Consider the following 27789-nt stretch of genomic DNA (forward strand, 5'->3'; position numbering starts at 1 on the left):
TGAGGCCTCACTGTACAGGAGAGACCGGAGCGAGGAGCGGGGGCCTGATCACAAGAGATGACAATCTGAGGACATAGCAATGCTGAATAACAGTCTACACTGAGTCACTAGATCCTTATACAGGGGTATAATGAGGCCTCACTGTACAGGAGAGATCGAAGCGAGGAGCAGGGGCCTGATCACAAGAGCTGACAATCTGAGGAAACAGCAATGCTGAATAACAGTCTACACTGTGTCACTAGATCCTTATACAGGGGTATAATGAGGCCTCACTGTACAGGAGAGACCGGAGCGAGGAGCAGGGGCCTGATCACAAGAGATGACAATCTGAGGAAACAGCAATGCTGAATAACAGTCTACACTGCGTCACTAGATCCTTATACAGGTGTATAATGAGACCTCACTGTACAGGAGAGACCGGAGCGAGGAGCAGGGGCCTGATCACAAGAGCTGACAATCTGAGGAAACAGCAATGCTGAATAAAAGTCTACACTGCGTCACTAGATCCTTATACAGGGGTATAATGAGGCCTCACTGTACAGGAGAGACTGGAGCGAGGAGCAGGGGCCTGATCACAAGAGCTGACAATCTGAGGAAACAGCAATGCTGAATAAGAGTCTACACTGCATCACTAGATCCTTATACAGGGGTATAATGAGGCCTCACTGTACAGGAGAGACCGGAGCGAGGAGCAGGGGCCTGATCACAAGAGCTGACAATCTGAGGACACAGCAATACTGAATAACAGTCTACACTGCGTCACTAGATCCTTATACAGGGGTATAATGAGGCTCTCACTTTACAGGCTAGGACCTAGAATGAGGACTGTGGAAAACGTATTTCTATTTAAAAATAAAAAATGAGGCATTTAAAGAGCCAAGAGAGTCGGCTCTTTATGGTGAGCGGAGCCGAATGAGTCGGATCATCAAAAAGAGCCGAACTTCCCATCACTACAGTGGAGTCCTGCATCCACTGAGGCCCCTGATCATGTGACCCCTGACTCCTCCCCTCCTGTGACCTCTTCACAGGTCCTGTGCGCACAGAGCAGCCATATATGTGGAGTGCGGCTCTGCGGGTGGAGGTCGGTGCTGGAGGCTCCATTATTCTCTATGTGGAGTGCGGCTCTGCGGGTGGAGGTCGGTGCTGGAGGCTCCATTATTCTCTGTGGAGTGTGGCTCTGCGGGTGGAGGTCGGTGCCGGAGGCTCCATTATTCTCTATGTGGAGTTCGGCTCTGCGGGTGGAGGTCGGTGCCGGAGGCTCCATTATTCTCTATGTGGAGTGCGGCTCTGCGGGTGGAGGTCGGTGCCGGAGGCTCCATTATTCTCTATGTGGAGTGCGGCTCTGCGGGTGGAGGTCGGTGCTGGAGGCTCCATTATTCTCTATGTGGAGTGTTGCTCTGCGGGTGGAGGTCGGTGCCGGAGGCTCCATTATTCTCTATGTGGCGTGCGGCTCTGCGGGTGGAGGTCGGTGCTGGAGGCTCCATTATTCTCTATGTGGAGTGCGGCTCTGCGGGTGGAGGTAGATGCTGGAGGCTCCATTATTCTCTATGTGGAGTGTGGCTCTGCGGGTGGAGGTCGGTGCTGGAGGCTCCATTATTCTCTATGTGGAGTGTGGCTCTGCGGGTGGAGGTCGGTGCTGGAGGCTCCATTATTCTCTATGTGGAGTGTGGCTCTGCGGGTGGAGGTCGGTGCTGGAGGCTCCATTATTCTCTATGTGGAGTGTGGCTCTGCGGGTGGAGGTCGGTGCTGGAGGCTCCATTATTCTCTATGTGGAGTGCGGCTCTGCGGGTGGAGGTCGGTGCTGGAGGCTCCATTATTCTCTATGTGGAGTGCGGCTCTGCGGGTGGAGGTCGGTGCGGGAGATTCCTCATTACTGGGTGCAGCTGACATTAACTCCTTCATCATTGAGACTTTTTTGGGGTCTCTGTGTGGTGTGAACAGTGACGTAACAGCAGAGGAGTACCTAGGGTTTTGGTTCGGGGGTGAAGCTTCTGAGTGGGCCCCTAACCAGGTAACCTTGATCACAACTGGGTGACGCACCGTAATAGTGGATGTAGGAGAACCTCTAAGATGACCGCGCTGTTGCTGAAAATAATCTCTATATAAAGACCAATATTAATGTTACCGCCATATGGTCAGTGGTAGATACCAGTCCTATGGAACATATAAGAGATCAGAGCAAGTTACAGATAATGACTTGCAGCTAACTTTCTTTCTGATTGAATAGTTCACATTTCCCGTCTTTTCCATTTGGCCCAGACCGATATGATGTCAAGGAGAGAGTTATATGACAGGTTGGAGGAAAGTTGAGCATGGACATGCTGTTCAAGGAGTTTGGAGTCAAACGGAAGCAGGATGATAGCTGAGCAGAGCAGTTGGGTGAAGATTAGTTTTTTTGAGGATGGGTGTGATGGTGGCATGTTTGAAGGTAGAGGGGAAGGTACCAGAAGATAGCAATAGGTTGAAGAGATGGGTTAAGGCTGGAATAAGCGTTGTGAGAATCATGTGGGAATAGTGGATGAGGGCAGGTATATCTCGCCCAGATTCCTTTCCTATGTGGCCTAGTCTGGTCAGTATCGCACCTGCTTGCTAATGAATAATGGGAGGTGGATATAAAAGGATGCCAGTTGGTTGTGTGAGTGTCTCAGCCTGGGAACACAGAGAGCCTGTCTGTGTGAGAGACACACGTGAGTGGAAGCAGTGCCCACGGCAACTGTGGTTTGGCTGGACGGGAGAAGCCCGCCAGTTGGTAATTAGGTTGTATTTTGTTTAGTTAGTGCCGGACAGGCCAGGATTTGTTTTATTTCTTTATGCATTGCTTTCACCATTAATAAACCTGACCCAGAGTCAGTTATACCCGAATCCCAGCTCTGCGCCTGAGTTTTATGCTGAATGCACGTGACCTTTGACCCCAGCAAAGGCGATCCCGGAGTGCTTTATCACATTGTGGTGGAGAACGCGGGCATCACGTTGCAAGCATGAGCATGGAGGACGTGCTGAAAGCGCTGGTACAGTCCACCACCGTCCAGCAAGAAGCTAATCGGGTGATGATGGCCCAGCTGAAGGAGTTGGTGGACATGACAACTACCGATCGATCGCTTCTCCAGCAGGTGGCGCAGTGCCTGGCAAGCTTACCTGAGGTTAACCTGGAAGCAGAGTCGAGAGTGATTCACGTGAGTCGGTACTGGCAGAAGATGATGACCGAAGATGACGTCGAGGCATACCTGACCACGTTTGAACGGACGGCGGTGCGAGAAAAATGGCCGAAGGCACGATGGGCCGGCCTGATTGCCCCGTTTCTTTCCGGTGAGGCCCAAAAGGCGTATTATGACTTGGAACCTGAAGCTGCGCAGGACTTTGACAAATTGAAAGCCGAGATCTTGGCCCGGCTGGGAGTGACGACCGCTGTCCGTGCACAGAGAGTGCATCAATGGACTTATCAGCCGGATAAACCACCGCGGTCACAGATGTTCGACCTGATCCACGTGACGAAGAAGTGGCTACAACCCGAGGTGTTGACAGCGCCAGAGATAATCCAGAGAGTCGTCATGGACAAGTACCTGAGAGCTCTACCGCCAGCCCTGAGGAAGTGGGTAAGCCATGGAAATCCTACGACGGCAGATCAACTGGTGGATCTGGTTGAACGTTACTCCGTGGCGGAAGGACTCCGAGACGACGCTACCCCACCTCGTTCTTCATCATCTCCACTTGGAACCGGTAAGACTGTTCCAGGGAGTAGGGGAGATGGAAAAATCACTAAGACAGTGGGGGAGGAAAATGGGACTGCCCGCCCTGCGAGGCCGAGAGTAACGAACTATGGTCTAAGCAAGGGGCCCGTTAGGTGTTTCCGCTGCCAAGAGATGGGACATATTGCTGCGAACTGTCCGGTCACTACTGAACCCATGCAGTGCGACATCACTGACTCTAAAAACCGCATGTCTATGGTTGCACGGGTAGTGAGTGTGAATGCCGGTCAAAAGGATGTGGAAAAACACTTGTGTGATTTAACTGTTGATGGCAAAAATGTGGTGGCATTGTTAGACTCGGGAAGTGTGGTGACTCTGGTGAAGGCCAGTCTGGTGTCAGCCCCGACTGGACCATCAGACAAATTTTCTGTAACGTGTGTGCATGGAGACGCCTGTTTGTACCTCACCATGGTCATATGCATTACTACTTCCTATGGGTCTGTGCAACATAAAGTGGGACTCGTCCCGGCGTTATTGCATGATGTTATCCTTGGCCGGGATTTTCCCCACTTCTGGCAATTGTGGGAGAATCAGTTGATGCCCTCGGGTAATAGTGTACATGATTCTTCTCCCAGGGCACGTGGGGGTCTCGAACCCCTGGAAGATGTCTCCCCGGAAGACTCGGGGGGAAGAGTCTGTGGGAAATGACCTGCAGTTCCCGTTTTCAGTTATGGTGGGTGATACGGAGGAGACCGGGGAAGAGGAGGAGGCCGACAGCCGTCCACCTCCCCGTTTGCCGGATTTAGAAGTTCAGAAAGATGACTTCCAAAGTGAGCAAATAAAGGATCCTACCCTTTCTCAGGCTAGGACAAATGTAAAAGTGATAAATGGGGTACCCGTAGAACCTGGCTCTAGGCTGGCATATCCTTACATGGTTCTGGAGAATGATCTACTCTATCAGATAGAGAAAAAGGGGGAAGATACGGTGCAACTATTAGTCGTGCCAAAACCCTACCGGTGGCAGGTGCTGGACCTGGCCCACGGACATGTGATGGGAGGTCACCTGGGAGTCCAGAAAACCACCGAAAGGATATTACACTGTTTGGCTAGGCATGCATCACGATATTCGTGTATATTGTGAGTTTTGTCCTGACTGTCAAGCCTCTGCACCTAAGCCCCGGTTCTGTAGCCCTTTGGTACCCCTACCTATTATTGAAGTCCCGTTTGAGAGGATTGGGATGGATTTAGTTGGGCCCCTTCCACGGTCTGCACGTGGATACCAACATATCCTGGTCTTCTTGGATTATGCCACTCGTTACCCGGAGGCCATCCCTTTGCGTAACACGGCCACCAAGACGATTGCCAAGGAACTGGTGCATGTGTTTAGTCGGGTCGGTATACCAAAACAGATACTCACCGACCAGGACCAGGGGACCCCCTTTATGTCCAGGGTAATGAAGGAGCTCAGCCAATTGTTACAAATCGAACCGTTACGCACATCCGTGTATCACCCTCAAACAGACGGGTTGGTCGAACGGTTCAATAAAACTGAAGCAGATGCTGAGAAAGGTGATAGACAAGGATGGGAAGAACTGGGACTATTTACTTCCGTATTTGCTTTTTGCCATCAGGGAAGTACCCCAGTCTTCCACGGGATTCTCGCCTTTCGAGTTAATGTACGCCCGACGTCCTCGCGGACTGTTAGACGTTGCAAAAGAAACCTGGGAGGGTCAGGTCACACCATTTAAAACAGTGATAGATCACATCACACAAATGCAGGACCATATTGCGGCTGTTATGCCTATCGTCAAAGAACACATGATACAGGCTCAAGGAGCCCAAAAAAGAATCTATGATAGGGGCGCCAAGATCCGTACGTTTGCACCCGGAGATAGGGTGTTGATCCTGGTCCCCACGGTGGACAGTAAGTTCCTGGTCCCCACGGTGGACAGTAAGTTCCTGGTAAAGTGGCAGGGCCCCTTTGAGATTAAGCAAAGAGTTGGTGAAGTAAACTACAAAGTATACCAGGCAGGTAAACGAAAACCTGAACAGATTTATCATGTAAATCTGATAAAACCCTGGAAAGATCGGTCTGCCTTGTCAGCGGAGCTGGCCCGTCCCGTCTGCTCGCATACCGTACCGGAGGTACGGGTTGCAGAGACTCTCTCAGAGCGGCAAAAGACTGAGGTCAGGCAGTTTCTTCTTCACAACCAAAAGTTTTTCTCAGAAAAACCCAGGCAGACTACGCTAATGAAACATGACATTGTAACGGAACCTGGTGTCACAGTTCACGTAAAGCCCTACCGAATCCCGGAAGCGCGCCGTGAAGCCGTTTCCCAAGAAGTGAAGGCAATGTTAGAGTTAGGTGTCATTGAGGAATCGCACAGTGCTTGGTCCAGCCCGATTGTGCTAATTCCTAAACCGGACGGCACCATCCGGTTCTGCAATGACTTCAGGAAACTGAATGTGGTCTCAAAATTTGATGCCTACCCTATGCCCCGGGTCGACGAGTTAATAGATCGGTTAGGAAAAGCCCGGTATATTACGACCCTAGACCTAACAAAAGGGTATTGGCAGATCCCTCTGAAAAGAAGGCATTTGCTACCCCAGAGGGTCTATTTCAGTATGTGTATATGCCGTTTGGACTGCACGGAGCACCGGCGACCTTCCAGAGACTGATGGATCAAGTCCTAAGGCCACATAAGCAGTACGCTTCGGCCTATTTGGATGACATTGTCATTTACAGCTTGGACTGGGAGACTCATCTCCATAAAGTACAAGCTGTGATTGACGACCTCTGGGAGGCAGGTCTAACCGCGAACCCCAAGAAATGTCACATCGGGCTAGAAGAAGCCCGGTATTTGGGGTATGTAATTGGGAGGGGTGTTGTTAAACCCCAGGTTGATAAGATTCAGGCGGTTCAGGACTGGCCACAACCTGTCAACAAGAAGCAGGTGCAAGCCTTACTGGGGATCGCCGGCTATTATCGCCGGTTCATACCCAATTTTGCAGCCATCGCTACCCCCCTGACGGATCTTACAAAAGGGAAAGACTCCGTCATGATTAAATGGAGTTTAGCGGCTGAAGATGCCTTCCATAGCCTAAAACGGGCACTTTGCTCTCAGCCCGTACTGGTGACTCCGGACTTCCGCAGCGAGTTTGTGGTACAAACGGATGCCTCTGATACCGGTATTGGGGCCGTACTGTCACAAGTGAGGGACGGAGTGGAACACCCAGTCCTCTATCTCAGCAGGAAGCTGAATAAACACGAGCAAAGGTATGCAGTCGTAGAAAAAGAGTGCCTCGCCATTAAGTGGGCTCTCGAGGCCCTCAAATATTACCTGGTGGGCCGAAAGTTCAGGCTGATCACTGACCATGCCCCTCTCAAGTGGATGCACTTGAACAAGGAACGGAATAGCCGGGTGACCCGGTGGTTCCTTGCACTGCAGGCCTACACTTTTACGGTGGAGCACCGCCCAGGGGTACAGATGGGGAATGCAGATGCCCTGTCCCGAGTGCACTGTTTGGCGGGTGTCATTGCTCGACCGGAGTGGTCTGAGCAGAGGGGGGGGCGGGATATGTGAGAATCATGTGGGAATAGTGGATGAGGGCAGGTATATCTCGCCCAGATTCCTTTCCTATGTGGCCTAGTCTGGTCAGTATCGCACCTGCTTGCTAATAAATAATGGGAGGTGGATATAAAAGGATGCCAGGTGGTTGTGTGAGTGTCTCAGCCTGGGAACACAGAGAGCCTGTCTGTGTGAGAGATACACGTGAGTGGAAGCAGTGCCCACGGCAACTGTGGTTTGGCTGGACGGGAGAAGCCCGCCAGCTGGTAGTTAGGTTGTACTTTGTTTAGTTAGTGCCGGACAGGCCAGGATTTGTTTTATGTTTTATTTCTTTATGCATTGCTTTCACCATTAATAAACCTGACCCAGAGTCAGTTATACCCGAATCCCAGCTCTGCGCCTGAGTTTTATGCTGAACGCACGTGACCTTTGACCCCAGCAAAGGCGATCCCGGAGTGTTTTATCACAGCGTCTTAGTGAGGTTGTGGAGCAGGTGGGAAGGGATGGGGTGAAGTGCACAGGTGGTGAGATGTGATTTGTAAAGGAGGTGATTAAGCTCTCCTTCAGTGATGTTGGAGAGGGAGGTTATTAGGAAAGGGCAGAGGTCTGGTATGTGGAGCGGTTGGGGTGGTGGAACAATAAAGGTTTGCCTTGTTTGGTCGATCTTATTTTTGAAGTAGATGGCAAAGTCCTCCGCAGAGATGAGGGATGTTGGAGGTGGCAGTGGTGGGCGGAGGAGAGAGTTGCTGAACTGTTTTGGGTTGTAGGATAATGAAGATACAAGGTTTGTTAAATAGGCCTGTTTAGCAGAGTTGAAGGCAAGTGTAGCTTGTTTGAAAGCAGTGAAGTCATCTGGCAGGCGTGTTTTCTTCTAATGCCGCTCCACGACCCTGGATGCTTGTCGAAGTTTTTTGGTGAGATTGTTGTGCCCGGGTTGCCTTTTGATTTGTCTCATTTTGCCATGCATAAGAGGGGCGATTGAGTCTATAGCTGATGTGAGGGTGACTTTTAGAAAGCGGTGGCACTGTCCGTGTCATGGAGTGAAGATATAGAGGACAGAGGTAGAAGAGAGTCTGTGAATGTCTAGCTGTGCGAGGTTTCTGTGAGGATGTGCTAGTGGCTGGACATGGGGGTCGAGTGAGGAGGACAAGGATGAGAAGGTGAGTAGATGGTAGTCAGATAGGGATAAGAGATTAGATAAGGGAACAGGCGGGTGAAGATGAGGTCTAGTGTATTTCCGTCTGTATGGGTGGCTGTGGAGGACCACTGAGTAAATCCAAAAGATGAGGAGTTTGGAGGCTGCTGGCTGGAGGGTGTCAGTAGGGATATTAAAGTCACCCATGATGATGGTGGGGATGTCAGCCGAGAGAAAGTGAAGAAGCAAGGTGGAGAATTGGTCAATGAAGGCAGTGGCTGAGCCTGGTGGTCGGTATATGACAGCAGTTTGGAGATTAGAGGGAGAGTAGATACAGGCAGAGTGAACCTCGAAAGAAGGGAGGATAAGGGAAGGTGGGGATTGGATAGGGTTGAAGGAACAGTTTTTTTTCAAAGAAGAAAATCCACTCCTCCACCATGTCTGCTGCCAGAGCAAGGAGTGTGGGTAAAATTGAGGCCACTGTAACTCAGTGCAGCAGTGGATGCCATGTCAGGGGTGTCAGTCAGGTATCAGTGAGGTTCAGGAAGGAAAGGTTGAGGGAAGTAAACAGATTGTGGATCACATGGAGCTTTTTGCAGACGGAGCTGATGGAGCTGGCATTCCATAGTGCTCCAGAGAGAGGAAGCAGGGGGGTGGACTTATTGGAAGGCTACCAGCCAGATAAGATCATTGAGGGGGTGGTGAAAGCAATCAACCCAGGACTGAACCTCCGCAGTATGCTAGAGATGAAGTCAATTTATCCTACCACAGTTGAAGATTGATTTTAAAAGGGCACTATAAAGAAGAGCGTACCGTACTTCAGAATTGTTCCACTGACTCATTAACATCTCGCAGGACAATAATCAATCACCCTAAAGTTTCTTGTTCAGAGCGATTGAACTTAATTATAGACTGTTGTTCACATCCAGAGATGTAAGAGCGGAGGAGATGCTGGGATAGTCCAGAAGAAGTTCTTGAAATCGCTGGGAACGGGCTTAATCAGCAAATATATTAAGTTACAGCTGAAACACTACCTAGAAGATCCTGGCATTCTGGACGAAGTCCTATTTGAAAAAATGAATGAGGCAGCTAGTTTGGAGTCAGCGAGCGAGCAGAAGTTAAAGAAGGGCTCTGCTCTTAAAGCCACCAAAATGAGTCAGCTGAAGTTGGAGACACCCGGTTGCCGGTCCAAAGATCATGATGAAGAGTCTTCAGTACCACGGCTGAGAGAGAACCTTTGACCACCAACAAAAAGGGAGGACAGCCAGACCTGACTGGGAAGAAGTAATAGGAGAACTGCAAGCTGATGGAGGGAAAGAGTTGATTTGTTCCAGGCCAAGATCTGTAGCTCTTAGACCCAAGTGTGGGTTCGAAAACAGAAGATACCCGGCTTGTGAGGCATGCCGTTCATCCAATCAGAGTGCAGTATGTGTAGTGTTGAGCTTTCCGATACCGCAAGTATCGGGTATCGGCCGATATTAGCTGTTTCGGAATTCCAATACTGACTTCCGATACTTTTTTCATATCGGATACCGGAATCGGAAGTTCCCATAATGCTATCAGCCCGCTCGCTTTGATTCATCCAATGGGAATCCTCAGAAGTGTGGGCACATCCTGTTAGGCATGTTAACTATTGGCATGGCTGTGATTGGCTGCTGAAATGATGTCATGATGCACTATAAAAGCCACCGCCGCCGCCATTTCTGGTCACTCTGCTGTGAATTCAGTTAGGGACAGGCTGCTGTTGAAGACTATGAGGGACAGTTAGATATAGCGATTCTCCAAAAAATATTGTGCTTTACCCAGGCTACATAAACCACCACTGTAGCTTTCTTTTCCCTAGCAGCAGTGTTCACAGCTGTCTGCAAGGGCTGTGTGAGTGCAGCTCACGCTGTGGAGTGGGTCCTGCAGCCACGTCTGGTTGTAGGCCGCCCAGCGTGCCTCACTGCTGCCTCATACATATTTTTCTTTTTGAGCTGCTTAATTTAAAAAAATTCTATCTAGTGTGCTTCCATCCGTATCCATATACGTTGGTTGCAAACACTAGTAGTAGACAGCGGAGCCTTTCTGCAGCCTTTCAGTGCTAGTGCCCACTTAGCTGCACTGTTCACGGCTGTCTGAGAGGTCTCTGACTGTGTGTGAGTGCAGCTCACGCTGAGTAGTGTGTCCTGCAGCTACGTCTGGTTGTAGGCCGCTCAGCGTGCGTCACTGCCTCACACATATTTTTCTTTAATTGCAGCTCATTTTTTCTTCTATTAGTGTGCATCCATCCATATCCATCTACATTGGTTGGTTGCAAACACTATATAGGAGTAGATAGAGGAGCCTTTTTTCTGGCTTGTGCCCTTCAGCTGCAGCCAGATTAGTATTACCCAATTTTTTTGGAGCCTCATCTTTTGCATTGTAGGTTACTTGCCTGCATTGTAATAGCTCCAGAAAGTTGGTGATACTCTGACTTTCAAATCTTTGGTCACATCCTTTTATTTTTTTTTCCCCCAAAAAAAACAACAAAGTTCACCAAACACTACATTTGAAAGTTGTGTAGGCCATATTAGCTCCCATTAAAGTGTAGTCGACACACACACTTCATAAAATTAGTGTTTCTTATACAGTTGTGGCCAAAAGTATTGACACCCCTGCAATTCTGTCAGATAATACTCAGTTTCTTCCTGAAAATAATTGCAATCACAAATTCTTTGGTATTATTACCTTCATTTAATTTGTCTTAAATGAAAAAACACAAAAGAGAATGAAGCAAAAAGCAAAACATTGATCATTTCACACAAAACTCCAAAAATGGGCCAGACAAAAGTATTGGCACCCTCAGCCTAATACTTGGTTGCACAACCTTTAGCCAAAATAACTGCGACCAACCGCTTCCGGTAACCATCAATGAGTTTCTTACAATGCTCTGCTGGAATTTTAGACCATTCTTCTTTGGCAAACTGCTCCAGGTACCTGATATTTGAAGGGTGCCTTCTCCAAACTGCCATTTTTAGATCTCTCCACAGTTGTTCTATGGGATTCAGGTCTGGACTCATTGCTGGCCACCTTAGAAGTCTCCAGTGCTTTCTCTTACACCATTTTCTAGTGCTTTTTGAAGTGTGTTTTGGGTCATTGTCCTGTTTGAAGACCCATGACCTCTGAGGGAGACCCAGCTTTCTCACACTGGGCCCTACATTATGCTGCAAAATTTGTTGGTAGTCTTCAGACTTCATAATGCCATGCACACGGTCAAGCAGTCCAGTGCTAGAGGCAGCAAAGCAACCCCAAAACATCAGGGAACCTCCGCCATGTTTGACTGTAGGAACCGTGTTCTTTTCTTTGAATGCCTCTTTTTTTTCTCCTGTAAACTCTATGTTGATGCAAGTTTTGGCAAACTCCAGCCTGGCTTTTGTATGTCTCGGGGTAAGAAGTAGGGTCTTCCTGGGTCTCCTACCATACAGTCCCTTTTCATTCAGACGCCGAAGGATAGTACAGGTTGACACTGTTGTACCCTCGGACTGCAGGGCAGCTTGAACTTGTTTGGATGTTAGTCGAGGTTCTTTATCCAACATCCGCACAATCTTGCATTGAAATCTCTTGTCAATTTTTCTTTTCCGTCCACATCTACGGAGGTTAGCCACAGTGCCATGGGCTTTAAACTTCTAGATGACACTGCGCACGGTAGACACAGGAACATTCAGGTCTTTGGAGATGGACTTGTAGCCTTGAGATTGCTCATGCTTCCTCACAATTTGGTTTCTCAAGTCCTCAGACAGTTCTTTGGTCTTCTTTCTTTTCTCCATGCTCAATGTGGTACACACAAGGACACAGGACAGAGGTTGAGTCAACTTTAATCCATGTCAACTGGCTGCAAGTGTGATTTAGTTATTGCCAACATCTGTTAGGTGCCACAGGTAAGTTACAGGTGCTGTTAATTACACAAATTAGAGAAGCATCACGTGATTTTTCGAACAGTGCCAATAATTTTGTCCACCCTCTTTTTATGTTTGGTGTGGAATTATATCCAATTTGGCTTTAGGACAATTCCTTTTGTTTTTTCATTTAAGACAAATTAAATGAAGATAATCATAACAAAGAATTTGTGTTTGCAATCATTTTCAGGAAGAAACTGAGTATTATCTGACAGAATTGCAGGGGTATCAATACTTTTGGCCACAACTGTACCTGTAACCAGCTGTTCAGGAATTAGCACACTAAGGCCCCCTTTGTACTTTTCTGCCTATCTTTCTCAGTCTAGCAAGATGAAGAAGGCAGGGAGTAAGGCACGCGGGCGTGGGGATTCTGCAGGGAGAGGACGTGGGGATTCTGCAGGGAGAGGACGTGGGGATTCTGTGCCTGCTGTTGGCACCAGTGAGTCAGCATCCCCTAGTTTTAGCAGGCAACAGTCCTTTATGCGCAGCTTTGTAGGACCTCACCGTACCCCACTGCTGCGGGAGGAACAAATTGAAGCCGTTGTCGGATGCATGGCAGCTAACGCATCGACTTCAATTACTTCCACATCCTCTCAGGGCCAGAGCACCGAAGAGCAACCATCTATCTCTTCACCTGCCAAAGTGCCCAGGCAGTCAGAGAGCCCTTGACAGGAGCCATCACAGTCTCTACTTCTGTTCTCGGAATCTGTTGGTTTGGAAAGAGGGGGCCAGCCAAGCAGCATTCCAGAATGTGAAGAAGAGGGAGTATGCAGTGATGCGCAACTTCTTTGTCCCTCTGAATCTGAAGAGGCGGGTGGGCCAGTGCCTATGGTCAGCACACCTCAGTACGCATCAGATGATGACGAGACTCAGTTACCACTTTCTGGTGCGTATGGTGCTGGCGAGACAACCCAGGAGAAGCAGGTGTTTGAAGAGGGGAGTGTAGATGATGATGTCCTTGACCCATCATGGCGTGAGGAACAGGAAGGTGTTGGGAGCAGCTCTGAGGAAGAGATTCCCCGAACGGCCAAAACCGGAGGGAGAGGGAGGGTGCAGACTTGGTTGCCTGTAGCCTCCACTTCGGCACCTGTTAGGAGCATTCCACTTTCAAAAGGCAAAACGGGCGCTCCCAAGACTTGCAGTGCGTGGTCCTTTTTTGACAGTTGCAGATGACATTTGCTTTGTCAAATGCAAGCTGTGTCATCAGAGTCAAAAGAGAAGAAAAATGTCAGCAACCTCAATACCACTAATATGTGGAAACGTGCGGACCAAGCACGAGCTGGAGTTACACAGACACACTGAAGATGTAGGCCAACGTACAGCACCACCTACCTCACCTTCAGCTCGTGTTGGGGCCTCTTCCTCCAGCTCACACACAGCTGGTTCGGCTTCCTCACAGGATCGCCAAGGAAGAACCTCTAGCACTGTTGTCCGGAGACCCTGTGACATTCCACCCACAGCACCACGTACCAAGTCATCCTCACTCCCAGGCCGCTCGGCAGCCATCGGTAGCACAGGCATGGGAGAAAAGGCGGCCATACTCGGCAAACCATCCCCGAGCACAGGCTCTGAATGCTGGCATTGCCAAGCTACTGGCACTTGAAATGCTGTCATTCAGGCTGGTGGAGACTGACACCTTCCGGGACTTCATGGAATTGGCAGTCCCACAATACACCATGCCCAGCCGCTTTTATTTCAGCAGGCGAGCAGTCCCTGCCCTGCAGAAGCATGTGGAGGCAAACATAAAACATGCGCTACTAAACGCCGTCAGTAGCAAGGTCCACCTGACCACTGATGCGTGACCCATAACCATGGACAGGAACGATACCTTTCCCTCACTGCCCATTGGGTCAGTGTTGTGGAGCTGGGTACAGATCTGGAGAGTGGCGCTCTACGTGTTCTGCCAACTCCACGGATTGCAGGAATCCAGTATGTACATATTGACTCCTCCAGTTCCTCTGAAACAGCGCAGCAGGAGCCTGTTACGACCGATATGAGCACAGCCGTGGCCAAACGTCAACAGGCCGTACTGAAATTAATTTCTTTGGGGAATCGAAGCCACACAGCGCAGGAGCTCTGGAATGCCATTAAGCAGGAGAGCGATGTGTGGTTTGTGCCAGCGAATCTCCAGCTGGGCTTGATAGTGTGTGACAATGGCCAAAATCTGGTGGCAGCTCTTGGCCTAGGCAACCTCACTCACATCCCATGTCTGGCACATGTGCTCAACTTGGTCGTGCAGAGCTTTCTGAGGGACTATCCGGATCTTGATGCACTGCTGCACAAGGTCCGCATAGAGTGCGCTCACTTGCGGCGTTTCAGCACGGCAAGATCGCGCCTTGCTGCTCTGCAGCACCAATTACGCCTTCCAGAACATCACATTGATGTGACCTACCCACCAGGTGGAATTCTACGTTACATATGTTGGAGCGGTTGTGTGAGCAGCAGGCAGCAGTCATGGAGTACCAGCTGCATCAGGCGCAAACAAGTCGCAATGTGCGCCGGTCACACTTCAGCACCACTGAGTGGGCCTCTATGAAGGACATCTGCCTCGTTTTGCGTGCCTTCGATGATTCCACGCGGATGGCGAGTGCAGATGATGCACTAGTCAGCATGACTGTCCTCCTTATCTGCCTGCTTCAAAAAACACTGCAAGCACTAAGGGATGAGGTTTTGGAAGAGGTGGAGGAGTCCCAAATGCCATCTGCTTCTGGACAGTCTGCGCTACGTACTTCCTCAAAAAGGCCTAGGCAGGGGACACTTTGTGAGGAGGATGAGGAGGAGTCGATGGAGGAGGAAGACATCTCTCCAGAGGAGGGAGGTACACAAAGCTCTAGTCAGTATGTACAGCAAGGGTGGGGTGATGCAGAGCAGGCAGAGATCACGCCTCAAGCAGGGGACAGCGGTTCTTTGGCAGTTGGGAGTCCGCAGCACATGGTTGACTTCATGCTGCAGTGCCTGAGAAACGACCGCCCCATCGCCCACATTCTCTACACTGCTGATTATTGGGTGTACACCCTCCTAGATCCTCACTACCGGGACAACTTGCAAACCCTCATACCAACGTTGAACCGGGAGCGTAAACTGCGGGAGTACAAGACACACTGGTGCAGTCCATCATGTTTTCCATTCCACCCGACAGCAGTGGTGCTAGTGCTTTACAAAGCACCTCTGTGCGTCGAGCCAGTGGAGGAAACTCGGCACAAAGAGGGAGCAGAGGCAGCGCCGCAAGACCTCTATGGCCCAAATGTGGCAAAGTTTTGTGTGTCCGCCACAATTGTCTACACCATCACTGACGGCTCCAGTCAGCAGGAGGCAACGTTTCCGTCAGATGGTGACAGACTACATGTCTTGCCCTGTGACTGTACTCCCAGATGGCTCTTCCCCCTTCAAGTTTTGGGTCTCTAAGCTGGATACATGGCCAGAGCTTAGCCAGTATGCATTGGAGGTGCTGGCTTGCCCTGCTGCCAGTGTATTATCGGAACGCGTCTTTAGTGCCGCAGGTGGTGTACTAACAGACCGTCGCACGCGATTTTCTTCCGATAACGTTGACCGGCTTACTTTTCTGAAAATGAACAAGGCCTGGATCTCCCCAGAATTTGCCAGTCCTCTTCCCGACTAAATAATTGTTTGGCAACTGTATACAGGTCTCCTGTTGTGTTCATGTTTCTACCACCTGAACTATAATCCCTGGGCTTCAACACAGCCAGTTGTTGCTCAGATGTGTCATCTGCACAGAGAAAAACACAAGCTCCTGTGTAAGTGGGGTTCAGTAATGCCAGCTGCTCCTCTGCTGTGTGGACGGCAAAGTCTCCTGCTCCATCCACATTCAAACTACTACTGATTTTTATCCCTGCTCCACTTAGGCCTCTGGCTCCACTGTCTCTAGTATTTCCTCTGGCCTCCAACCCCGCCAGTGACAGCTCTTAAGTGGCGTCTGCATAATCCACACTTGTTCCAGTGTTACTTGGCCTCAGTCACGTCAGTTGATCCCCTGATGTGTGTCCGGCAAGGTCTCCTGCTCTGTCCTCATTCACACTACTAGTAGTGTGAATGAGGACAGAGCAGGAGACCTTGCCGGACACACATCAGGGGATCAACTGACGTGACTGAGGCCAAGTAACACTGGAACAAGTGTGGATTATGCAGACGCCACTTAAGAGCTGTCACTGGCGGGGTTGGAGGCCAGGGGAAATACTAGAGACAGTGGAGCCGGAGGCCATAGTGGAGCACGGTTGCAATCAGTAGTAGTCTACTACCTCTATAAAACGTGCTGCAAGTCGGCCTCAGCCAGCTCCATGCCTCATCCTGGGCTCCAACAACGTCAGTTGGTGTTCAGAAGTGCCGTCTTCGCAGAGAAAAACACACTCGCTACTGTGTCTGTGGGGTTCAGTAATGCCAGCTTTCCCCCTGCCATGTAGACGGCAAAGTCTCCTGTTGCCTCCACATGCCAACACCATCAGGCCTCAGCCTGCTCCATGCCTCATCCTGGGCTCCAACAACGCCAGTTGGTGTTCAGAAGTGCCGTCTTCGCAGAGAAACACACAGTAGCTCCTGTGTTAGTGGGGTTCAGTAATGCCAGCTGTTCCCCTGCTGTGTAGACGGCAAAGTCTCCTGTTGCCTCCACATGCCAACACCATCAGGCCTCAGCCTGCTGCATGCCTCATCCTGGGCTCCAACAACGCCAGTTGGTGTTCAGAAGTGCCGTCTTCGCAGAGAAACACACACTAGCTCCTGTGTTAGTGGGGTTTAGTAATGCCAGCTGTTCCCCTGCTGTGTAGATGGCAAAGTCTCCTGCTGCCTCCACATGCCAACACCATCAGGCCTCAGCCTGCTCCATGCCTCCTCCTGGGCTCCAACAACGCCAGTTGGTGTTCAGAAGTGCCGTCTTCGCAGAGAAACACACAGTAGCTCCTGTGTTAGTGGGGTTCAGTAATACCAGCTGTTCCCCTGCTGTGTAGACGGCAAAGTCTCCTGTTGCCTCCACATGCCAACACCATCAGGCCTCAGCCTGCTGCATGCCTCGTCCTGGGCTCCAACAACGCCAGTTGATGTTCAGAAGTGCCGTCTTCGCAGAGAAACACACACTAGCTCCTGTGTTAGTGGGGTTTAGTAATGCCAGCTGTTCCCCTGCTGTGTAGACGGCAAAGTCTCCTGCTGCCTCCACATGCCAACACCATCAGGCCTCAGCCTGCTCCATGCCTCCTCCTGGGCTCCAACAACGCCAGTTGGTGTTCAGAAGTGCCGTCTTCGCAGAGAAACACACACTAGCTCCTGTGTTAGTGGGGTTTAGTAATGCCAGCTGTTCCCCTGCTGTGTAGACGGCAAAGTCTCCTGCTGCCTCCACATGCCAACACCATCAGGCCTCAGCCTGCTCCATGCCTCATCCTGGGCTCCAACAATGCCAGTTGGTGTTCAGAAGTGCCGTCTTAACAGAGAAACACACACTAGCTCCTGAGTTAGTGGGGTTCAGTAATGCCAGCTGTTCCCCTGCTGTGTAGACGGCAATGTTTCCTGCTCCATCCACATGCAAACTACTACAGATTTGTAACTGTGCTCAACTTAGGCCTCTGGCTCCACTGTCTCTAGTATTTCCCCAGGCCTCCAACCCCGCCAGTTACAGCTCTGAAGTGGCGTCTGCACAATCCACACTTGTTCCAGTGTTACTTGGCCTCAGTCACGTCAGTTGATCCCCTGATGTGTGTCCGGCAAGGTCTCCTGCTCTGTCCACATTCACATTACTAGTAGTGTGAATGAGGACTGAGCAGGAGAGCTTGCCAGACACACATCAGGGGATCAACAGATGGGACTGATCCACAGTTACACAGGAACAAGTGTGGATTGTGCAGACGCCACTTCAGAGCTGTAACTGGCGGGGTTGTTGGTCAGGGGAAATGCTAGAGACAGTAGAGCCGGAGGCCATAGTGTAGCACGGTGACAATCAGTAGTAGTCTACAACCTCTATAAAACCAGCTGCAAGTTGTCCTCCGCCTGCTGCATGCTTCATCCTAGGCTACAACACAGCCAGTTGTAGCCTGGAAGTGCCGTCCGCACAGATATAAGCAGTCGCTCCTGTGTTAGTGGGGTTCAGTAACGCCAGCTGTTCCCCTGCTGTGTGGATGGCAAAGTCTTCTGCTGCCTCCAAACTCACACTACAACGCTTTTTCTCCTCGCTCCAAGTAGGCCTCAGCCTGCTCGGAGCATTGATCCTGGGCTACAACACAGCCAGTTGTAGCCTGGAAGTGCCGTCCGCACAGATAGAAACACTCGCTCCTGTGTCTGTGGGGTTCAGTAACACCAGCTTTTCCCCTGCTGTGCGGATGGCAAAGTCTACTGCTGCCTCCAACATCACACTACTACTGACTTTTAACTGTGGTCCACTTAGGCCTCTGGCTGTACTGTCTCTAGTATTTCCCCTGGCCTCCAAGCCCGCCAGTCGCTGCTCTGATGTGCCGTCTGCACAATCCACACTTGTTCCTGTGTTACTGGGGCTCAGTCACATCAGTTGATCCCCTGATGTGTGTCCGGCAATGTCTCCTGCTCTGTCCCCATTCCCATTAATAGTTGTGGGAATGTGGACAGAGCAGGACACCTTGCCGGACACACATCAGGGGATCAACGGACGTGACTGAGCCCCAGTAACTCAGGAACAAGTGTAGATTGTGCAGACAACACTGCAGAGCAGCAACTGGCATGGTTGGAGGCCAGATGAAATACTAGAGACAGTAGAGCCAGAGGCCAAAGTGGAGCAGGGTTACAATCAGTAGTTGTGTACAACCAATATAAAACTCGCTCCAAGTTGGCCTCAGCCTGCTGCATGATTAACCCCTGGGCTTCAACATCGCATGTTGCTGCTCAGAAGTGTGTTTGCCACGGGTACTTCCTCCTGCCCAGCCGGGTTCCAGCACCGTCAGCTGTTTCTCGGCAGAGCCTTTGGCCTAGGTGCCTCCTTCTTGGTATCCAAGTTCCAGCAACGTCTGCAGGTCCTTGGTAGTGCTTTGGAGCACAGGTAACTCCTGCTTTGAAACCGTGTTCCAGCACCGTCAGCTGGTCCACGGTTGTGCCATTGGCTCTTGTTCCTTTTGCTGCCCCTCCGGGTTCAAGCACCGTCAGCTGGTTCTCGGCAGTGTCTTTGGCACTCCCTCCTGCCCAGCCTGGTTACAGCACGCCTGCTGTTTCCGGGTAGTGTCAATGTCACTTTGCCACTGATACGTTGTCCTGTCGTGTTGCGGTCGGGTTAGCCGAGTCTATGGTGCCTGTAGTTTCGGTGCTTCCTATGTGGGCTGCGGGTTCTGGTAATAAAGGCTGGTTCCGTAGTGCCAATAGGACAAGCACCCCCTGTAGGACTGTGGGTTTCGGTAACTGCGGCCGGCTCACGGCCTTGCAACTTTGTTTTTTTCCTGGGTACCTTCTGCTACCCATCCGGGTTCCAGCACCGTCAGCTGGTTCTCGGCAGAGCCTTTGGCCTAGGTGCCTCCTTGGTATCCGAGTTCCAGCAACGTCTGCTGGTCCTTGGTAGTGCTTTGTAGCACAGGTACCTCCTGTTTAGAAACCGTGTTGTAGCACCGTCAGCTGTTCCACGGTTGTCCCATTGGCTCTTGTTCCTTCTGCTGCCCCTTCGGGTTACAGCACCGTCAGCTGGTCCTCGCTAGTGTCATTTGCTCTTGCAGCTTCTGCTACCCATCCGGGTTCCAGCAACATCAGCTGGCTCTCGGCAGAGCCATTGTCCTAGGTGCCTCCTTCTTGGTATCCGAGTTCCAGCAACGTCTGCTGGTCCTTGGTAGTGCTTTGTAGCACAGGTACCTCCTGTTTAGAAACCGTGTTGTAGCACCGTCAGCTGTTCCACATTTGTCCCATTGGCTCTTGCTCCTTCTGCTGCCCCTTCGGGTTACAGCACCGTCAGCTGGTCCTCGCTAGTGTCATTTGCTCTTGCAGCTTCTGCTACCCATCCGGATTCCAGCACCATCAGCTGGCTCTCGGCAGAGCCATTGTCCTAGATGCCTCCTTCTTGGTATCCGAGTTCCAGCAACGTCTGCTGGTCCTTGGTAATGCTTTGTAGCACAGGTACCTCCTGCTTAGTAACCGTGTTCCAGCACCGTCAGCTGGTCCACGGTTGTGCCATTGACTGTTGTTCCTTCTGCTGCCACTCTGGGTTCCAGCACCATCAGCTGGTTCTCGGTAGTTCCATTTACTCTTGTAGCTAATGCTACCCCTCTGGGTTCCAGCACCGTCAGCTGGTTCTCGGAAGTGTCTTTGGCACGGGCACTCCCTCCTGCCCAGCCTGGTTACAGCACGCCTGCTGTTTCTGGGTAGTGTCAACGTCACTTTGCCACTGATACGTTGTCCTGTCGTGTTGCGGTCGGGTTAGCCGAGTCTATGGTGCCTGCAGTTTCGGTGCTTCCTATGTGGACTACGAGTTCTGGTAACAAAAGCTGGTTCCATAGTGCCAATAGGAAAAGCACCCCCTGTAGGACTGTGGGTTTCAGTAACTGCGGCCTGCTCGCGGACGCGACACTTTGTTAATCATGGGTACTTTCTGCTACCCATCCGGGTTCCAGCAACGTCAGCTGGTTCCCGGCAGAGCCTTTGGCCTAGGTGCCTCCTTGTCGGTATCCGAGTTCCAGCAACGTCTGCTGGTCCTTGGTAGTGCTTTGGAGCACAGGTACCTCCTGCTTAGTAACCGTGTTCCAGCACAGTCAGCTGTTCCACGGTTGTCCCATTGGCTCTTGTTCCTTCTGCTGCCCCTCCGGGTTCCAGCACCGTCAGCTGGTCCTCACTAGTTTCATTTGCTCTTGCAGCTTCTGCTACCCATCCGGGTTCCTGGACCGTCAGCTGGTTCTCGGCAGTGCCTTTGGCCGAGGTGCCTCCTTCTCGGTATCCGAGTTCCACCAACATCTGCATGTCCTTGGTAGTGCTTTGGAGCACAGGTACCTCCTGCTTAGTAACCGTGTTCCAGCACCGTCAGCTGGTCCACGGTTGTGCCATTGGCTCTTGTTCATTCTGCTGCCACTCCGGGTTCCAGTACCATCAGCTGGTTCTCACCAGTTCCTCAGCAGCCTTTTTGTAACTTCTGCTACTTTTCAAAGTTCAAGCTTGTGGAAATGGTTTTTGATTCTCACTCTGGATCTCCCTGACAATGACCCTGAAGACGACGACCCTGAAGACCACATAGAAGAATACCTAAAAGATGACCCTGAAGAAGATGACCAAGAGGACAAAGAACAGGAAGACAACCACTAAGATGCAGAACAACAAGAGACAGAAGACCAAGAAGCATAAAAACCAAAAGCAGAAGAACATTAAGCATAAGACTAAAAATCTGAGCAAATGAGATTATCAAATTTATAAGCAGAAGACTAAACAGTGTATGGGGGTGAGTCTGTTCCTCCTCGTGGTGCCCCTGGAAAAGGCCTGCTACTGCAGGCCAAACTGAACGCGGACAAATCCTGTTGTAAATCTTTTGTGACAGGCTGAACGGAAGGTGTAATCTTCAAACTTTTATAGATAACAACTACAGGAATGCCTGACACGAAGAAGAATAGGAAGAAGAAGAAGAATAGGAAGAAGAAGAATATACTGCTGCTGCTGAAGATGATGAAGGAGAAAGTGTGGGAGAAGTAAAAAAGAAGGTGAAGAGCATGGAAGTAGTGAAACATACATGTCTGACAAAAAATTAAAGACTTTAACATAGTCAATATCTTTGTAACTACGAACGTCTTTAAAAAAAAAAAACAAATTCCTGCTATTCCATTTGATTGGGCTAAACCTCTATGGCTTTAATGTCTCCTACACCTCCCACAATACATTCTACATTATTAGTAGTTGTTTTTCTTCATGTACAATTAACCGACAGGGAAAGAAAGGGTTTTTTTTAATTCCAATATTTCTGTTCCATTGACTTGAATGGGACTTCTGGGATCGGAATCGGCGATACCCGATACTTTTTTTAGATCGGCCGATCCATTCCAATCCGATATTTTTCAGTATCGGGTGGTATCACTCAACACTAAGTATGTGTCCACTGTTTAAAGGGAAGGTGCTGTGAATTTAGTTTTTGTATTAATAATTATTGATTATATAATGAATTATTTTTAATACAAATTAAATGAACTACTTTTAACACTTTTTAATTATTGACTTTTACTTTTGCCACTGGAGGCTGCCATTTTCCTTAGTGGAGGCATATGTCTGGGCACGACACTTGCACACCTCACTTTACGGCAGCCATGGGCATGCTAAGTACCTGATCATCATGGATCTGTGCTGGGGAAATTGGCAGATCCCTCTGACCCATGAGGCCCGGGAGTGCTCTCCCTTTATCAACCCTGTTTGGACTGTATGAGTCCACCGTGATGCCATTCAGCATGAAGAATGCCCCAGCCACTTTTCAGCGGATGGTCAACATGCTGCTCAAGGAACTTGAAGGATACGTGTCTGCGTACCTGGACGATATTGCCATCTTCAGTCCCACATGTGATGATCACCTAGAGCATCTGATGCAGGTGCTTAGGCGGATCCACGGGGCAGGTTTGACCATCAAGCCCAGAAAAGTGCCAGCTGGGCATGAGTGAGGCTCTCTACCTGGATCAACGGATAGGTGGGGGGTTCTGAAACCAGAACCCGGGAAGGTGGATGCCATCGCATTGTGGCCCACCCCCACGACCAAGAACCAGGAGATGTCCATCCTCTGGACCGATGGGAACTATAGGAGGTTTGTTCCACACTATAGCACCCTGGCCAAGCCCCTGACAGACCTCACCAAGAAGAAGCTGCCTCACAGTAGACTGGTCAGTCACTTGCAAGACCGCTTTTCAGGCACTCAAGACCACTGTCTCCAGCTCCCCAGTACTACAAGATGCTGACTTTGCGTTGGCATTTGTAGTACAGACCGATGCCAGTGACTTTGGCCTTGGTGCCGTGCTCAGCCAGGTCAGTGCAGCGGGCCAGGAGCATCCCATCCTGTACCTGAGCAAAGCTATTGCCGAGAGAGGTGGCCTACTCCACGATGGAAAAGGAGTGCCTGGCAATTGTGTGGCCCTGCCCTGCAGCGTCTGCAACCATACTTGGCATACGGACCACAACCCTCTCTGCTGGTTTCACATGGTCTCTGGGATGAATGGGAGGTTGCTGCATTGTAGCCTGTGCTCCAGCAGTACCACTTCTCCATTCGCCACATAAGGGGCTGCGACCATGGCAATGCTGATGGGCTATCTCAGCATGGAGAGATTGCTGGAGCGCGCTCGTGGAACCCAGGAATATGATGCCCCCTAGCGCCCTCTAAAGCGGCGAGGTGTGAGGGATGAAGTGCAGGTGTCTCCCCGCCTGAAATGTGCCCCACCCTTGCATCCCCCAAGGCCATAAAAAGCCATGCAGTGTTTATCTTTAATTAAAAAGCTAGGAGGAAACTCTTAGAAGCTCTTAACACAATGGTGTGAAATCTGCAGCCAGCTGGCTCCCATTGATCCTTCAGGCTTTCATCAGGCACCACAGGTCACAGCACTGCTATGAGGTATTGAATCTGGAAAAAGACCTATAATAACAGAATGCAATATCTCTGAGACCAGCCGAGCACATAATGCACAGATAAAATCCGGCGGAGCCCAGTGGCAGCGCAGCCGACCCATTCAAAGCTTCAGGTGCAAAGTTGTGGGTCATTCATGATTCTGGACAGAAAATCTTATTCTCAGACATGGGAGGAGGGAGGCAGCCCAGATCAGGGGTGGGAGCAGAGTGTGGGAGAGAACAGCCTAGGAGATATTAGGCAGACCCTCATTTTGTAGTGCATTTTTTTTCTAATGGCCGGAGGATATGTTAGCTGACACAGCCAGGAAAGTCTGTATCTAAGATTTGGACCTGTGATCCATCAGCACCTCCCTGTGGGCACATGCTACATAACACAGTAATTGCAACCTATCTGTACCCTATCCTTTGTACTACACTCCTGACTGCATATTTGTATATTGTTCTGCAAATATATGCTTTGTAGGGATCCGCTCTGGTATGTAATGGCAGGGCTGCAGTCACGAGACAACACACAGGCTTAAAGTCTAATTTCAGTGGTTTAATGCCACTTTGCAAACACCAGGTTAACAGAAAATCAGGAAAAACATAAATGTACTCCAGCTTGGAGAACCACTGGTCCCAGACTCACCCCTTGCATGGGACGGGCTTAACTAAGTGGCTGCCAGGTCCTGCAGCATCCGCCAGGTGCCATTCCCAGGGTTGTTGAGAGGCTTGCTGCTATAGTCCTGCAGCATGGGGATCCTGTATACAAGTCAGGCTAAGTCCAGCCAAGTTCCTGTAACTTCCAGACACACACTCAACATGTGCCAAATACCACCCTTCATTACATAGCCCATAACGCCTCCCACCGGTGAGGTAGACATCACATGGGCTGATCACATGACCATGACAACATCGCAGGTCCTGTCTTTAGGGAAAAACCAGGCCAAATATTAATCTGCTGGGAGAAATGTATCTCCCATCCAGTAAAACACCCTTTACTGTACCACAGTTTGTATACTTCTAGTGCGCCTTTTAGGCGATTAAATATAAAATTAATCTTGGGCTGCCCTTTTATCTTGATTCATGAATCCGCACACTCAGTTGGATATTATATGGTACCCGGGTTGGTTTCTGACCCAATATCCTGCTGTCGGATGGGGCATATTTCAAATGAGGAACTGGTAGCAAAATACCGTATTGTTTTAGTGAGAAACTCTGGCAGTGACGGCCTTGAGGTTTATCTATATATCCCCACCCTGGACTGGTGATGTATATCCCCCCTCACTGGGAGTGCCTCACTAACTCATACCTATAAGGGAAGCCTTTCCGGCGACTATTTGCCCTCAGTGCAGTTCCATGACTCTCCTGGAGCAAGTGGTGGTGCCAGAGAGCCGATCCCTAACAGAAGGATATTATGCCAAGGAATGCCAATGGTCACGGTCGTTTGGGTTAAAAGACTGAAGGTTGCTAGTGCAGGGCGACTCGTAAACGCGACACCGAGGATGCCCCAGAAGCAAATGCAAATCCCACGAACCCCCAGAATGACGCATGAGGATAGACAGCTGTTTCAGCACTATCCCCAAATGTGTTCCAATCTACAACAGCTGTAAGAGAGATAGGGGCATCAGTTACTTAATGCCCAGTGCAGAGGTCTAATGTTGTACTACTCGGAGGAGGATTCCTCGGTCAGTAAAGATAGCCTCATCAGCCTAATCGGTGAAAGGTGCTATAGGACTCCTGGTAAGTGCACTGTCGGAAACAGGATCACAAGCGAGCCTTTTAAATGGAGAAGGCGCCACCTGCCACATATCTGCCTTCGGTTGCTAAAGGAACTCTTAGGACCAGTGGAACTCCAGAGCAAAGCCATCAACCAGACCAAAATAACTTTCATAGGCTTGGTGGAAGTGACTTTCCAACTCAGGGCCACAAAGAACAGCAACACCATTGAGATTTTGGTACCTTTTCTCGTGACCAGTGATCAGAACATGGCAAAAGATCCTATCCTGGGTTGTAATGTAATCAGTGAGGTCATCACGAAACAAAAGTCAGGGAAACTGATCATGGATGCAATTGCCGCATCATTCGCCATACCCAACGCTGTGGTAGAAAACGTGATTCATAGAGTAAAGAAAGCACAGAATACAATGGACCTGAAAGAAGTCATAGTATGCCTGCGCCCATCCATCATCTCTGCAAACCAAATGGTGGGAGATGTGGAGTCTGGGTGGGAAGAAGAAAAGTCCAGAAGAGACCAAAAAGACTCCTCTGAACTTCCAGAAGGCCTAACTCAAGGTAAGACTGTGCTTACAATTCCTACAGGTGACTTTGCCTGTGTCAGTGCCGGGGATGATTACCAAAAAGCACGAAATTAGACTGGATCTGAAGACTGTGTTAGGTCACATCAAAACCGTCCAAGTGGTATATCCAGCCTGTGTGAGACCCGCCCAGTGGTCTACAATGAATTCAGCCCCCCAAACAAGGAACCAAACTTGCCCAGGGGAGGAAATTACGTCACCCACCTCAAGATCCTGGAATTCCCAGTACCCCTGGAACACTTATGTGCTGAAGATCTAGCGGTAGCAAAATAGATGCTGAGAGAAGAGTGTCATGCATTCTCTAAAGATGACTCTGATATAGGCTGTATTCCGAGATTGTAGTTGAAAATCAATTTGAAAGAAAAGACCCCAGTAGCCAAAAGTTACATGTTGGTGCCGAAACCATTACACCGTGAAGTGAAAGAGTATTTACAAGATCTAATCAACAGAGGTTGGGTCCAAAAATCGAAGTCTCTTATTCCTCTAATATTGTCTGTGTTGGGAAGAAGGACGGTATGTTGAGACTTTGCGGTGATATCCAGGAACTAAACCGAAAGTCAGTATCTGATACACACCCGATACCAAAGATCCAAGATATTCTGTATAGCCTTTTAGGAAGTACCTGGTTCTCTGTCCTCGATCAGGGTAAGGCATACCACCAGGGGTTTGTCGAGGCATCCAGTAGACCTTTGACAGCATTCATCACACCATGGGGACTATGAGTGGATCCGCATACCCTTTGGGCTCAGTCCAGCTCCAGCAGAATTCCAGAGGAGCATGGAGACATGTTTAGAAGGATTGAGTGATGAAATCTGCCATCCGTACTTGGATGACAATGTGGTGCACAGCAAAACCTTTCGTGAGCATGTAGAACATGTGAGGACCGTACTTCAGCATGTTCAAAAGTCAAGTCCAATTTCTAAGAATAATTGTGTCCTGGGAAGGATATACCATGAACCCAGCAGAAATCACTCCGAAACTGGCCTTCAAAGACAAACTTGTAGAGAGAGCACGGCACTCAGGAATAGCTCAGTTATCGGTGCTCAAGTCGGGTGTCCAACCCATCAAATCAAAATGACAAAAATCTTGGCACTCAATGTGTGAAATATTCAGATTCTTTTTATTTCGTGCATCCAGACAGAAAGGGTTAAATGTTTTCGGTCCACTATAGGACCTTTGTCAGAACAATCTTGTTTACTGAAATATACATACAAAAGGAGAACAAAAACAAAATGTTAACTGCTCTCTGCATCATCACAGAAATACATACTAACTAAAGACATGACTAAATATATGTTCCAACTTCGTCAACAAACTTCCAAGGAGAAAGAGTCGGCTAGTGGAGGTACTATCCAAGGGTGCTTTACTGAGTCAGGTGATGGTAACTCCAAAAGTGCTGTGCTGGTTGTTAAGGAAGAGGGAGCCAATACGTGAGTATGGTTAAGCATAGAGGACTACACAGACCGAATATTGGTGGTAATATAGTGCGACCTTGTGCTTCAAAGGATATAGGTATAGCGGTATATCATACATGTGCATTCTAGTGCTTCCAAGAAGGCTAGGAATAGAATTCAAATCAATACCTGAATCAGATAAATCCTTTAACTGCTAGCCAAAGAGGACAAAGTAGAGAGTCTGAAGGCAAAATGGAGGCTCTAAGTGATA

At 49.7% G+C, this 27789-nt stretch overlaps 1 protein-coding gene across 1 annotated transcript in view; it reads left to right on the top strand.

Moving 5' to 3' along the window:
* The first annotated feature begins 1077 nt into the window (after positions 1–1077).
* LOC141093982 (uncharacterized) overlaps positions 1078–27789 on the top strand; it is a 59269-nt gene continuing 32557 nt past the window's right edge. The window contains exon 1 of the mRNA XM_073579657.1: positions 1078–1189. The gene's annotated coding sequence lies outside the window, so the exon portion shown is untranslated. The remainder of the gene's footprint in view (positions 1190–27789) is intronic.

This window comes from Dendrobates tinctorius, unplaced genomic scaffold (assembly GCF_039654945.1).
Source record: "Dendrobates tinctorius isolate UK_male_01 unplaced genomic scaffold, ASM3965494v1 ptg000063l, whole genome shotgun sequence".
NCBI lineage: Eukaryota > Metazoa > Chordata > Amphibia > Anura > Dendrobatidae > Dendrobates > Dendrobates tinctorius.